The sequence below is a fragment of the Panthera uncia genome, chromosome E3, assembly GCF_023721935.1.
Source record: "Panthera uncia isolate 11264 chromosome E3, Puncia_PCG_1.0, whole genome shotgun sequence".
NCBI classification, from domain to species: Eukaryota; Metazoa; Chordata; class Mammalia; order Carnivora; family Felidae; genus Panthera; species Panthera uncia.
The window spans coordinates 33,280,411-33,295,232 of NC_064815.1; the positions used below are offsets into that span (position 1 = coordinate 33,280,411).

Here is a 14,822-nt window from a genome sequence, read left to right on the forward strand (position 1 = left end):
GCAGCTCCACGCCCCCGGGGCCACCCTGGGGCGGGCTGCTTCCCCAGCCCCAGCTGCTCGTCTGTAGAACGGGCGGGCTGTAGCTCTGAGTGAGGCAAGGACAGGCACCTCTGAGCACGGCCTGAAAGGTAGCTGGGTGAGGGGCTGCAGTCCCCGGACCTGGGCCTCCAGCAGGCTTCCACATCTTCCCACCAGGCCTCTTCCCCCAGGCCTCAGACCTTCTAGAACACGCTTCAGTCGTTGGAAACCAGACTGCCCCGCCCCGAGGCGGGAGGCCGGCGTCTGGACTCTGGGGCGCGCGCACAATCGCACGATCGCACAGCTTGGAGGCCGAGGAGCCCGCCCACCCCACCCGCCTGCCCTGAGCTTGGCCCCCTGTTCGTGGCTTCAACGCCCCTGGCTGAACCACTGGACCTCCGCTTCCTCCTCTGGAAGTGGGGGGCCACCCGACACCTGGTTCTCCAAGGGGAGCTGAGAAGGTGAAGTGTTGGCAGTAACGGGCCCTCCCGAAGGGGATCCACACCGCTTCCCGCGGCTTCTCCGTGCCCACCCTCAGCCCCACGCTGGCCTGGCTGGGCTGGGTTTCCGCAGAGGACAGTCTCAAGGTTGCCCACCGCCCCCCCCGAGACAGACCGTGCTCGGGCCACCCCCCCACACCACAGCCCCTGCACCTGGCAGGCACCCCCGGCCCCAGCACCGGCCTTTCCCACCACCGGCCGTCCCGTGGAGACACAGAGACCGAGCCCCAACACGCGTGGCCCCGAGGCTGGAGAAGGGGCATCTGGGGACCAGACAGGATGTGCAGTGGCCAGGGGGGAGTGCTCTGGGTTTGTGCCGTGGTCCCTCCCGGGCGCCCCGTCCAGGAGGTGTCCAGAGGGGGGACCTGTGAGGCGGCGACAGCTCCCACACTGGCCACCTCCCAGGGGGCCGAGAAGGTGGGCAGCCTGATGGGGGCAGGAGCGGTCGGTGAGGACTTCCAGGAACGAAGTGGCCGGGACTGACCCCTGAAGAGCCAGGTGCTCGGTGTGGGGAGCAGGGCTCAGGCAGCGCTCTGGGTGTCTGGGGTGCCAGGGAGGGCGGCGGTGGGGGGCCGAGTCCTGCGGCCTGCTCTGCCCGGTGGAGCCAGGGGCCGGGGAGGTTTCCGGCACAGGGGACAAGCCCGGCGAGGGCAGTGCTGCGGGAGCCAAATCTGGCCCCAAAGGCAAGGCTGAGGGACGTGGGCGGGACCCTGTCCTGGGGCGCTGGGGGCAGGGGTGAGGCCCCGCCCAGCCAGCGAGGTACTTAGAGTCGTCAAGAACGATTCAATTGACAGGTTTGCGTGCTGTTTGTTAATTTACTCAGATTCATTCACGGGAACAGCTGGCTGGGTCCCAGCAGGACGGCCTCCCCGCCCACCTGCCGCCAGACGGCCGGCTCAGGGCAGAGGTACTCACGGCACAGCGGGCGCAACCTCTGCCGGCCAGGCACCCCGGCTTCTCCGAGGGTGCTGGCTGGAGCAGGCTGGGCGGGGGGGGGGGGCGGGGGGGGGGTCGCGGCCTTGCGGCCCAAGGCCCCTAGCTATCAGCTGGGGGGGTTCACGAGGGGGGTGCGGAGGGTGGGCCGGAGGCAGGCGTGGGTGAGACGGCCCCGCCGGTTTCCGCGGCAAGAACTGTGCGCCCATCCACCCCGGGGCCCTGGGACTTGGTGGTCTCTGGGCCACCAAGGGGCAGGAGGCCAGAAGCGGGCGGGGGGCTTGGGGGACACGAGTCCTGGCACCCGTCCTCGGGGCCACCAGGGCCGCCCGCCTGGGCCTGTGCAGAAGGGCTGTGGGTAAGGCCGCGCAGCCACACGGGTCCTGCACAGACGCAGGCCGAGGTCCGCGCGGCCGGCTAACAGAGCAGACGTCCTCCCTCTCTTCGTCCCCCTGTCCCTGAAGCTTTGTTGTTTAAAGTCAGGTTAAGGGAGGGAAAAAAAACCCACAGACAGGTTTGGCCGGGAAGCCCGAGGACAGGAAAAGTTAGAGATATTTATTTGACAGGGTCAAGGTTGGTGCCTTTCTCTTCTCTCTCCCCAGGTCCCATAGGTGTTAGGCTGAGAGACATTTAATCGCGGGAGTAGCGGTTTCATATCTATAACAAAAATCAAATAATGCAAGATGATTTACTCCCCCTAGCAACCGCGGAGCTCACCCTTAGCAACCAGGCTAGCCTCGGGCTGCGGTGTAATCAGCTTGAAAATATTTCAATTATTGTGTTGATTTTAGTGGATTTGAGAAGCGCTGTGTGGAGAGCCGGGCACATTCTCCCCGCGACCCGGAGAGGAAGATATTGATTTAAACAGGTGTCAGGGAGGGAAAGTGGAGTAAATTTAAATGCGACGGGAGAGCAGCACATCGCACGCGGAACAGGGCGGGGATGACATTTTGTGCGCTGCCTTGAACAAAAGTGGCTCGACTGAACTAGAAATTTCACCTTGAGAATCACCTCCCATCCACAGTCAGGCGGCTCCGCCCCGCCCCCTCGCCCTCGGCACCTGCGGGAGGCCCGAGGGAGGCCCTCTGGAGGCCGGAGGGACGGCAGTGGCACGAATGGCTGGACCCCGGCAGTCCCTCCGGGCACCAGGTGTGTTCTCCGGGGCCTCAAGGCCGGGCCGTCCTCTCTAAGACCTGCCGCCGGGCCCCACACCTGGCCTTCAGCACTTACCCCGTGAGAACCGTCTGTCTTCCTCCCCACCGTGTCCTCTGCTCCCTGCTGCCCGCCCCACGCCCAAGAGGACAAGAGTGCTCCTGAGACGGGTCCCCACCACTGTCGCCTGCCTCCCGGTCACCCCCAGGCCACGGCCGCTCCTGGCCCCCAGACCGTCAGCCGCTCCCTCTCTCCGCCACGGAGAAGAGCACCCAGGAAGGCAAACCCGTGTCCAGAGGAGGAGAGAGCTCCTGATCACCCCTTGGTCTTGGCCATGGAACCTCAGCCCACATCAGCTCCCCTGCCGACAATCAGGGGGCTGCTAGGAGGAGGCCCTCGGCAGGGGCGCGTGCAGGGAACCCCTCAGCTCTTCCCTCCCCCTGCTCTGTTCTGTGTCCTCTGGGGGGGGGGGTGTCTCGGGCCACTGCAGGCCTCTTGAAGCCGCCTCAGGTGGAAAACTCACTGTGAACCCCCAAATCTCGTCTCCTGGCAGACACAGAAACACCCCACACAACTGAAGGTCTGCACCGGGTCTGGGACTCCTCTAGCTCAGCCTGCGGCACGGGGCTGGCTCCTGCCTTCCCGAATTTACGTACCCACTTTCTCCCGGTCGCCCCCCTGCTACGGTGGGGCCCCTCCAGGGCAGCAGGGAGAAGACAGGGGTGGCGGCAGGAAAGCCTCCCTTGACTGGGGCTCCTAGGGCTGGGCAGTGATGTTTCCCTGGCCAGGTGAGGCCGGACCTTCCCTAGGGACCACCAGGAGGGGACACGGACGGCGGCTCCTCAGGACAGCAGGTGAGGTGACAGCAGGCGTGGGCAGATGAAGTCCAGCCCGGCAGGCACAGGGCCGTGTAGGGAGGTCAGCACCACCCCCTGCACCGTCCTGCTCGTGACCTGAAGGCCTAGCGTCCTGGCCAGCCCTGGCCAGCACGGGATTGGGCCACCAGCCAGGCCTCCGCCTGGCTCACAAGATGGCCTCATCCGTCTCTTCCGCAGAGGATGCTCCTCAGGGGCACACGAAGGGCTGTGGGGGACACGTGTTTAGGGGAGAAGTGGTCTCTGACCCCCTTGCACAAGGTGAGTCGACCGGATGGGGAGGAGAGGTGGGGGCTTCCAGACGGTGCACCAAGCTGCCAGGTCCAGCACGCCGTGGCGGGAAGCTCAGGGACCGAGCAGTCGGCAGGACCGGGCCGGGGCTCAGCAGCGCGGGGAAGACTGCCGAGGGTGCTGAGTGGGGTCTGGTGACCAGATCTGGGTCCAGAAGGCCCCTCTGGATGCTGTGGGCGGAGAACAGATGGTGGGGGCAGCAAGGAAGCAGACAGGGTGCTGAGAGGCTAGGGGCAGGTGGCCGAGGGCACAGCGGACGGTGGGCTCCAGGGACACTGGCGGCAGGTGGGACCGGTGGCAGGGAGGGAGGGTGGGAGGGGGCCTAAGTGAGGGGAGAGGGGAACGTGAAGGGTTCAGGCTGGGGGCCCTGAGCTGAAGCAGGAGCTGGTGGAGGGACTGAGGGCCCCCAGGGCAAGAGCAGTGGCCCTCTGTCAAACGAGTAAGTGTGCCCACAGGTGAGCGCCAGGGCTCCTGGGCTGTGGGGACACCCACACTTCACAGCCGGAAGCTCCCTCCTCAAGCAGTGCGGAGGGGAGCCCTCAGGCCACTGGAAGTCCAGAGCCCGGGCCCAGCTACGACCTGTGGTGGGGCTGTGGGTCGGGTGTGGCCTGTCACTGTGATGGGGGGGGTCGTCACCCAGTGCCACCCCCAGGGGGACTTGGGAAGCATGGTGGTATTATTGGCTGTGATGATGGCAGGGGAGGTGACGGGGGTGGCGTGGGCACTTCCACCTCGGGGGACAGAGCTGGGGCAATGGCGGGAGCAGCCCCACACAGGAGTGAGGCCCCACCTGTCCGCCCAGCTCCGGGAGCTGTGGATGCCGGAGCCTCTGGAAGCAGGACTCTGGGGTGAGAACAGAGGAGCTCCCTGGCGAGACCCACGTGACATGGGGCTTCCCCAGGTCCGCGTCCTGGTGGAAGAACACGACAGAGGCCCCGAATGTGGGGTAGAAGGGTGCCCCGGTGCCGGGCCACCCCCCAGGAAACACCCCACACTCGGGTGGTCCCGCACACGCCACAGTGACCATCCACGAAGGCCTCGGGGCTGGAAGGGGCTGCCCAGAGGCCCCTCCTTCTCCGGGTGTGCACAGGCCAGCCTGGGCACAGAGGGCCCCCACATCCCAGGGGCAGGAACCTCAGGGCTGGGGACCTGGCATCACTCTTGCCCCCACCTTCCACCTGGGAGAGCAGAGTCTGAGAATTTGGTCAAACCATGAGGTTCATCCAAATCCTCAGACGGTCCCCAAAGTGGTCCCAGAAAAGGCGGCCGCCAGCACACGACGTGGCTGGCCGGCCTGGGGGTCTGGGATTCTGGGACTCGGGAAGGCAGAAAGCCTGGCCATGCCCCTGACTCTTCGTGGGGCTTCAGGCAAGGGCCCTCTCCTGGGGAAGCCTCAGTCTGCTCCTGCACAGAAGGGGTGAAGCCAGGTAGCAGCCGTGGCTCGTGTGGCAGTCTTACAGCTTATCTGTGATTGTGTCCGACCCAGGCGTCCTCAGTCCGGGGCCTCGACGGCACCCTGACTTTTCAGGGACGAGGGTCCCAGCTCTTGCCTCGATCTCTAAGGGGTCTCTGGCCTCCAAAGGGTCACGTTCCACAGATCACCCCTAAAGATGGGGAAGCGGGTGATCACACCCCACGCGTGGGGAAATGGGGTCAGACTTACTGAGGAGCAGACCTGAAAGTCAAACCCAGGACCGGGACCCAAACCTGCTGGCCAGACGCGGCTCTGGTGCGGGAGCTGCGGTCCCGAGTGCCTGCGTGCCAGGCTGTCGAACCCCCGGCCACCACCCTGTCCCAGGCTCAATGCTCCGAATCTGCAGCAAAACTCTGTTCGCTCCAGGTTTCCCTGGCCCCTTTAGAAGAGCAATATGCTATTTAAATGTGTATTTTTATTACTTTCTCTATTATAAGTAAAAATATTGTAATGCGTCTGATGATCTGCCAGCTGTCTGTGTGGGAAACTCGGGCGGGCTGGCGGGTGGGCACGGGGTGCTTTCTGGGGAGGCGCCTTTGGATTTCTGCTTAGGTTGGCCCCACATATGCCAGGCCACATGTTCCCAGTCTGGGGACTGGGTAATTGTGCCCATTTATCTTGTTGTAGTTGAAAGTGCACACATTACAGAATCCCACCAGTGCTGGTGGCAGTGCAGGGAGAGGCAGGGGTGCAGATAAATTGTGCGGGCATGAGAGGGAGCCACGGGCCTGACGGGTGCTGGGGGGGGGGCTCGCTCGGGGCGGGCCGGTCCCGGCCTCTCCCAGCCCTGGTACCTGCAGCGTCACATCGAGGGCAGCTGCCTGAACAAACACTGTCCGTAGGCGCGTTCGTCCGGAAGACGGCCTGGCCGCGGTGGAGTGAAAACACCCAGCAATTTATTTAGACCACGGGCTGCATGCCGAGCATAGAGGACGCACCTGGCCAACAAATATTTGGCCAATGCGGGTTTTTTTTTTTAATTTTTAAAATATTTATTTATTTTTGAGAAAGAGACACAGAGCACAAGCAGGGGAGGGGCAGAGAGAGAGGGAGACACAGATTCTGAAGCGGCTCCAGGCCGCGAGCTGTCAGCACAGAGCCCGACGCGGGGCTCGAACCCATGAACCGTGAGATCATGACATGAGCCGAAGTCGGAGGCTCCACTGACTGAGCCGATGAGCCGATCCCGGGCGCCCGCGAGGTGGTATTTTTTTAACATTTTTGAAATAGTTGCCAACATCTGAAAATCACGGGATTTCATAAACAGACCTAGACTTCTGTTTTCTCTTACAAAGCCCAAACCTCTGGCAAATCGGAGCCCCGGCCTCCTCTCCCCAAGCCCAGTCTCGCCTGAGAGGAGGTGACCAGGGTGCCAGCCCCTGGGGACCCAGAGGGAACCCTGGATGTCCCCGCGGCAAGCCCAGTCCCAGGCCTGACTGGCTGAGTGATGTTAGGTGTCCTTCCAGAAGGACACAAGAGGCCTCCGAGGTCCACTGTGCTCTTTGGAACGGCCCTCCGTTCCTGACACCTTCCTACCACCCCCAGCTCCTGTTGTTTCTCTGCCACCGAGGGATCGTAACTCACCAGGACCAGGATTCTGGCCTGTCTGTGCCACTGCGCCCCAGCCCCTAGAACGGTGTCTGGCACCCAGTAGGTGCTCCATCGATGTTGTTGAATGGATGGCTCTCTTTCTGGCTGACACACCCAACTGGCACCACCATCTGTGAGACTTGCCTGATCCCAGTGGGTACACAGGCTTATGGCGCTGCTCTGAGCCAACACACCCATCTTACAGATGGGAAAACTGAGGCCCTAGATGGGCCTTGGGGGACCGAGCCTCTGAGCCGAGAGTCCCCTCCCCTGTCCTCACCATCCTCGGAAACTCTAAATGGAAGCGCAGGCCCCCACACTGGGACAAAGCTGACAGTGAGAACCGCCACGCCTGCCCCTGAAGGCCTAGGGTTCAGCGAGGCTGGGGCGGCCAGAGAGCATGTCGCAAGCAACGCTGGCAGCTGAGGCCCATCAGGGCGGGTGGAGGGGAAGGAGCAGGAGACCCATGGAGAACAGTCCCAGCCATCACTTTGATGTTCAGCCCATGAAACTTCTCAAATTATAAAAGAGAATCACTTTTGAGCCTTTAAGTGGCTCCGAATAAACCGACTGTCCAAAGATACAATGAAAAACCGACACCAGCTCTCCGTAACAAGGCAGGAAAAATCGTCAGTGCTGAGATGAATATTAAAAGCCCTATCCGTGAAAACCACCCTGGAAATATGTTTTAAAGGAGCAGTGCAAGGCAGACGATTATCTAGGCAGCTAAAGAGGAGGCTGGCCGGCCCCTCAGAGGTCCCTGCCCACCCTGGGAAGCAGGGAGGTGGGTGGCGCCCACCGTGCTCGGCTGGGGACCTGGCTCACCTGGCTGCAGGTGAAGGACGAGGCCCTGGCCGGACCCACCGTGTGGGGTGGCCGACACGCTCATCCAGGTTTGGGGCCCAGCAGTGTTGTTGTGCTGACCGAGGGCTCATCTCCGCCTGCCCCTCTGCGGGGAGGGAGGCGGACCGGGGTCGGGATGGGCCATCGGCTCCCTCGTGCCCGCCCGGGCGGGTCCCAGAGGGAATGGGGAAAGGCAGGTATGATGCGCCAACGCCCAGACCCCGGGTGAGTGGCTCCAACTGGGGCAGTGCTGGGACTGACCTCCCAGGAGGAGGTGGGACCCTCCTAGCTCCCACCTCCTCCTGAGTCTGGCACCCACAGCCTGGCACAATCCTGAGCCCCCATGGCCCTGCTGATGGGGGTCTCCCCCTACACCCATGCCCAGTCTTGGCCTCCGACGGGGCTGACCACTTGGTGTCCACACAGTATCCTCCCTCCGGCCTTCTTGTGTCCCTTCTGATGAGGGGTCCCCACGTACCACCTCACTCAGCACCCTGGCACCTGGTGGGGGCCCAGGGTAGCAGGAGCACCGACAACATGAGAAAGATTTGGAAGATTGTGACAGTTGGACTCCAAGGGCCCCCCAAACCAGCCTGCTGCTGACGGCACACCCACTGGGGAGGCCTGGCCACCCCTTCCTTGCTCATGTGCAGTGTCCCTGGACCCCCTCGAGGAGGTGGAAGGACAAGAAGACCTTAGAGTCCCCCTGACAAGCCACCACCTCCCAGTTCTGCCGAGGGCCCTGAGCTCCGAGCCCCTCCTACAACCCACGGCTCCCCTGTAGGCTCCTCTCCGGGCCCCTCCCACTCCGCCCCTGCTGAGCAGGCATTTATTTATCTATTTATTATTTTTAACATTTACTTATTTTTGACAGAGAGTGCGTGCAAGCAGGGGAGGGGCAGAGAGCGAGGGAGACAGAGGATCCCAAGCAGACTCCAGGCTCTCAGCACAGAGCCCATCGCGGGCCTCGAACTCACAAAACCTGAGCCAAAATCAAGAATCGGGTGCTCATCCCACTGAGCCCCAAGGGCGCCCCTCAAGCTGGCATTTAAAAACCATCCCCCAACACTGCCACCATGTGCTCTGGAGAAGAGGCCAAGGAGGCTTCTAGAGGTGAAGTCATTGCCCAGGTCGCCCAGGTTGGGAAAGGGGTCCTGGCCTGCTGGCTCTGTGTCCCTGCTCCTTCCACCCCTCGGGGCTCAGGAGGCCACAGCCCAGGGGTCCAGCACCTGCCCCAGGGCACAGACCAAGTGCCCCCTCTGCTGGCACCCCTCTGACACCCCCAGGGTTGACCAGAGCAAGCAGACAGCAGGCTTCCAGAAGCCTCTGGGGCCTGGAACCTGGGGGGGCAGGGGGACGCGGGGGGGTGGCAGGGAGGCAGGGGAGGGGTGCAGCCTTGTTTTGTCCTCAAAGCCGGTTCCTTGTAATTAAGAGTAAACTTTGTAGCAATGTCTCTCTCGCTGTTGTCTCGCTCGCCTCCCAAATGATAAATTGTTAATGAGCACCTGTTACAATGCTAATGAAAGTGGGTTCGTGTGTAAATAAAGAAAATTTAATAACTTAACAAGGTGGATTAAATGCCCCACCTCCTCCTCTGCTCTAATCCGGGCCAAACAGCATTGTTGCCATCTAAGCAGGGAGCAGCGGCTAATGCATTCACCTCGGAACACTTTCCAAAATATAATTAATATTTTAAAAATTTATAAAACTGAAATCAGAGGTCTTGATTGTAACAAACAAAATATCCATCTTTAATCTGCTACCCAAGGGCCACCGGGGCCCCCTCCCTCCCTGACACCCGCCCCTCTGTGATTCCAGTCGGAAGATGCAAACCAGGATCCCGCAGGGGGCTGGGGAGGCTGGCAGGAGGGCGGCCGCCGCGGCACCCGCTGCAAACTGGGTTCCAGCTGGTGCCCCAGACGGGATTTCCCTTGGCCCCTGAGGTGGGATGACGTCCCAGGCCCTGTGTCCGAAGCCCCATACCCTAGAATGGGTTTGTCCCGCCCCAAAGAGCAGCAGCCTTACAGTGGCCAGGTCTGTCCCGACTGCTTCCCTGCCCTGGACTCTGACCTCACTTCTCAAAAGCTCAGGAGGGATGGGTGGTCTCAGGCTGCAGCTTCCCCGTGCCATGGTGTGGGCGGCTCCTGGCTGCTGACCAACCGGGGGTCCTGGGCAAGAGAGTCCACCGCCCTGAGCTGAGCTCAGTGATCCCCCCTGGAAATCGGAATGATTCTGGCGCCACCCCACAGGGCCCAGCGAGTGCTTCGTAACTCAAGTCTCCCCTCTGTGAGGACCCCCAGTGCTGCTGAGGGGTGCCCCCCCACCCCGGGCCAGTGTCTGGTAGGGACATGGAGACACAGCCTCTCCTGTGTCCAGACCCAGACCTGCTTCCCCGTGGGACTCCGGTCCAGGCAGCACCTGGTGGGGACCTACTGCTAGGGTCCTGTCCTCCCCAGGCAGGAAGGGGTGTTGGGATCCACCCCCTCCCCCAGCGCCTGCCTCTCTGCCCCGGCCCCCAGTTGGCTGTCTCCTGAGCAGGGCTGCTAAGCCATCGTCAGCCTTGGCCCATCAGGAACGTGGGCGTCTATGGGGCAAAGAGCAGGGCACTCCTGAAGCCGTCACGGCAGGTGCCAGTCTGAGGCTAGGCAGCAAAGGACACCTCCAGCTGTCCCAGAACAGAAGGGACGGTGCACGGCATCAGACGAGACTTTCAGGGTGAGGGGCCACGGGGCCTGTCTTCCGGGTGTCTGCCGATCAAGAGAAGAGAGGGCACGAATGCAGAGGCCCAGCGAGCAAGCCAGCAGCTCAGCTCCTGACCCCCACCCGTCCCCGCCCCCAGGGGGCTCTGGGCTGAGGAGACTCCCTTCTGGCGCTCAGCCTCCACTGCACCCAGCGTGCCGGGTGCTGTCCTTGGTGCTGGGGACACGCGGGGACCCGAGCTGAGGCCCCACTCTGATACTCCAGTTGGAGAAAGACAACTCAGTGTAAACTCAAATGCCCAGGAGTGGAAACGCTGCCCAGAAGGCCAGGCGGGGAATGGGCCAGTGGGGCGGGCAGATGGCATTGTGGCCACGGGGACAGCCAGGGTGACATCGGGGCACAGACCTGAATAAAGCAAGGAAACCAGCCGAGCAGATATGTGGAGGAAGAATGTTCCAGAAAGAACACACACAGACCCAGAGCAGGAGGGAGGTGGTGTGGGGGAATGTGGGGCAGGGACGGGGTGGGGGGGAGGTGATGGTGGCTGGAGGGAAGGGAGTCCCTCGGGGGACAATGGTGGGGGGTCCTCTGGGTCTGCGCGGCCACCTCACCCTCTCCCCAGGGTGGACCCCGCTGCCTCCACGGCGAGCCGAGGCCCGGGAGCTTCGGTGTGGACACCGACGCCTCCTGTTCGCCGGCCTCAGACCCACCAGTAATTTAATGCATCGTGGTGCCACCGGACATCCAGCCATTTTTCATGGCTTGACCTCACTTTTAATTAGAGACTAAATTATTCATGCCGTTTGACGGGAGATGATGCTCGGGAGGCGCCCGGGCCCTGGGCGGGCTCAGCCAGACTGAAACCGGCCTTCCAATCAAACGTAAGTGGCCGCGAGAAAAAAGGACTTGCCCGTGTGGCCCCTGCGTGCTCCACATCCGTCACCCACCTGTCTGCCGGCGGGCTGGGACTAAAGAGCCAGCAGGCAGGGGGCAGGGAGGACCCGGAGCCCCTGCCCCACTCGGAAGTCACCCAGGGCTCGGGGTCGGGCCGGTACCCTAGCCCGGGACAATCCTGGCGGTTGTCCAGCCTTCTGGGCTGGACCTGGGGGGCCTGCCTGAGGGCTCCCCCCTCCCCCACTGCACACCTGAGAACTCCCTTCTGGTTTGAAGCAACAAACGTTTACTGAGCACCGGGCGGATGGGGCCGGGACGTGACCCGGCCTGCCCCACCTCCTGCCTGCCCAGGAGGGGCTCCCAGAAGAGAGAGGCCGGGACAGAGCCTGCAGAGGGGGCTGTGGGTGCACTAGGGTGGGCCCACGTGGGCCCAGAAGGCTTCCGGAGGACACACTTGTGCGGCAGGCACAGCTCCCCTTGCTGGCCCCGCTCTGTGCTTCACCCCACACCGCCGTCTCCAGCTTCTGGGGCTTCATCTCCTGCGCAGGGCACTGCCTTGCCCTCCGGCAGGCCCAGGCCTGGTAGCACATGGTGCCTGGGCCACAGGAATGTTCCCTGGCTGGTCCAGCGCAGTTCTGTGTCCAACAGCCCCAGGAGTTGGGGTGGGAGGGCTTTGTACCATGGGGGGAGTTCCCAGAGGAGACACAGGATGGGGAAACTGAGGCTCAGGGCAGGTTAGGTCACATGAGAAGGTGGTGACGAAGCCAGGGCGTGGAGGACAGAGAGGATGGGGATAAAGAAGTTTCCTTGACCCAGCCTGGGCCATCCCGAGCTCCTGAGTCTGTATGTCCTTGCCCCAGCCTGGGCCATCCCGTGCTCTGGAGTTGCTATGTCCATGCCCCCAAACGCCTCTAGCACCCACCCCCTGTGACAAGACTGCCCTGAGGGCTCTCGGTCGCCACCCCAGCCACCGCTGCTCCAGGACCCACGGTCTCTGGTCTTAGATGAGTCCTGGGGCTGCTTCGAGCCTATGTCCAGTCTGCAGTCTGGGGTGTCGATGCTGCCCACATGGGGTCACGTGAGCGGGAGAGGCGACAGCCGGGGACATGGCTGCCTCAGGTCTGACACTCGCCACGCGGAGCACACCCCGCACCCCAGGAGCTTCCATGATCATCTGTGAGATGTGGGAGGGCCAGCGTCGACCTCACAGACTCGCCCTGGAGACTGCAGGAGCCTGGGGCGCTGAGCGCCGTGAAGGGACGGGCAGGGGCTCGGTGCCGGGAGTTGCCAACGTTCCATCTACCGGGGGTCACCCTGATGGTGGTGTTGAACAACGAGCCCTGACTTGCAGCGTTTGCCCATTTCTGTGGTGTAAATATTCCTACTGTGGTCAGTTTCAGGCCAGCTGCGTGAGGTTACTGGCGGTGACACAGCTCGCACAAGCCGAGGGGAGCTGCCTGCAGCTTGCCCCAGACACCCCGTGCCTCAAGGTCCTCACCCCTAAAGTGAGGCACATTTATCAGAAGATTCCCATGTGGTCTCAGCCCTACCAGAGCCAGGGGGAGGAAGGGGAGGACACCCCAGAAATGGTCCTCGGGGGCGCAGGCACACGTGCTGGGCCCAAGCAGCCTGCCTGTGAGGCAGGGGCAGCAGGACAGGGTGGGGGCCGGTGGGGAAGGTTGGTCTTTCTCCCTCTCTCTCTCTGCCACAAGGGTCCTCAAGGCTGGCAGGCTGCCCTCAGTGGCCAGGAGGGCAGGGGCTGGTTATTTCAGATGGGCATAATCACCCCACGTTAGAGCCAAGACGGATGATGGTGAGGGGCTGGTTCGGGCCCGATGTCTGGCTCAAGGACTGCCCTGCCCCACAGCCCCGTCCAGCCCCAATCTGCCCTCACATGGCCGATTCCAGCCTCTCTTCCCTGCTGTCAGCCCTTCCCGGGAAAGCAGAGCGGGGGAAGGCATCTCCAAAACCCTGCTCTGCCCCTGCCCCACTGCGTCCCCCCAGCAAGTGTCTGACCCCCTCTGAGTCTCTGCTTCCTCCTCTGTCGACTCCCAGGGGTACAGCAGGGGCAGGACAGGAGGAAGGAAAGGGGGCCCCTGAGGGTGGGATTCACCGCTGGCCTTGGGTGGGGGAGAAACACCCGGGAAAGGAGAGTTCAGTTTGCAGCTTCCCGTCCTGGAGGAGGGACGTGTGGTCCAAAAGGACCAGCTTGGGGTCTCTGGCCCTGGTGCTGGGGGGGGAAGGGATGAGCATGTGGGCGAACAGAGCCGGGCTGGGGGACGGACAAGCCCTCTCTTCCCTGGGGGTGGGGGGAGGCCGGGAGGTGTCTGGCCCCATGGGAAGATTCCAGCTCAGCCCAGCGGGGGGGGGGGGGGGGGGGGGGGGGGGGGGGGGGGGGGGGGGGAGGGGGGAAGGTGGTTCCCATGGAGGGCTCCTGGCAGGTTTGAAAAGATAAATCAATTGGCTGATGTGAGCCCCTGGGCAGGTCTCCTCCGGAGGGTGGGCGTGTCCCCTGGAGGGGGCAGGGGCGTCCTCACCCAACAAGAGTCAAATTTGTCCATACAGAGCACCTAGGAACTCACCCTTCTCGGTAGTATTCGAAAGAAAATAAATTAAGTGCAACAAGATTGTTCTAAAGTGCCGTCCCCGTAGCGTCATAGTGCTAAATGACAGATGTTTCGCTCTGAAAAGTGGCTCTAATGTCTGTGCAGTAACTTTGTCTCAAATGATTTCAGCAGACGTCAATAGAGGGGGACTCACAGCATGGTCTCATCAGCTACTTGCCCGGCACAGAGGCCACGGGAGGCACGGTGGGTGGGGGCAGAGCCCCCCCCCACCATGTCCTGTAAGGCTCTGGGAACAGCCTGAGAAGCAGGTGCCCAGGGACGGGGTTCGGGCAGAAGGCAGGGGACCCGGCCCAGCGGGAGGCGGTCATCCTGAGCGGTGGCCCAAGGAGGCCTGTCTCACAACTCGAGACACGGGGGAAGTGTCTACCCTGGGGCAGCAGGAGGCCTGTGTCTCAGACCAGCGCGGCACAAGGCCGGCACTGCCCCTCCCTGGACCTCCGTGTCCTCATCCATATGGTGGGGGTGGCAGCGGCCTCCCCTGAGGGACGCCGACCACATGCCAGGCCAGGTACTCTGGTAAAGACAAGAACTGACAAGGAAGTCAGGGGTCCTGCCGGAGGCAATCCAGAAGGGCCTCCCAGAGGAGAGGGCATTTGAGGGGGGCTTTGAGGATGAGTAGGAGTTTGCCAGGAAAGGCAGGGCAAGGAGGGAGAGCACTCAAGGCAGCAAACGCAGCATGAGCCTCGTGACTCCACGTGGCCAGACACTGTGGAGGGTGGAGAAGGGGCTCCGGGGACAGTGTGTAAAGGGGCCGTCATTATGGGGTGACCAGCAAGCCACCTGCGGACTTTTGTACTAAATCAGAAAGTTAAAGGTGGTTTTCTTTCTCCGTGATGGTCGCGGTTGCACCTCCCAGATGTCCTACGACGCTTGCAGACTGCCTAGTCCACTGACAGGGAGAACGGCAAACGCTAGAAGGACCGAG

General features: G+C 62.7%; 1 long non-coding RNA gene across 1 annotated transcript in view; it reads right to left on the reverse strand.

Annotated features, from left to right (window-relative positions):
* Window positions 1–1,985: 1,985 nt before the first annotated feature.
* LOC125928346 (uncharacterized) overlaps window positions 1,986–14,822 on the reverse strand; it is a 98,734-nt gene continuing 85,897 nt past the window's right edge. The window contains exon 3 of the long non-coding RNA XR_007459638.1: window positions 1,986–2,108. This is a non-coding gene — a long non-coding RNA (uncharacterized LOC125928346). The remainder of the gene's footprint in view (window positions 2,109–14,822) is intronic.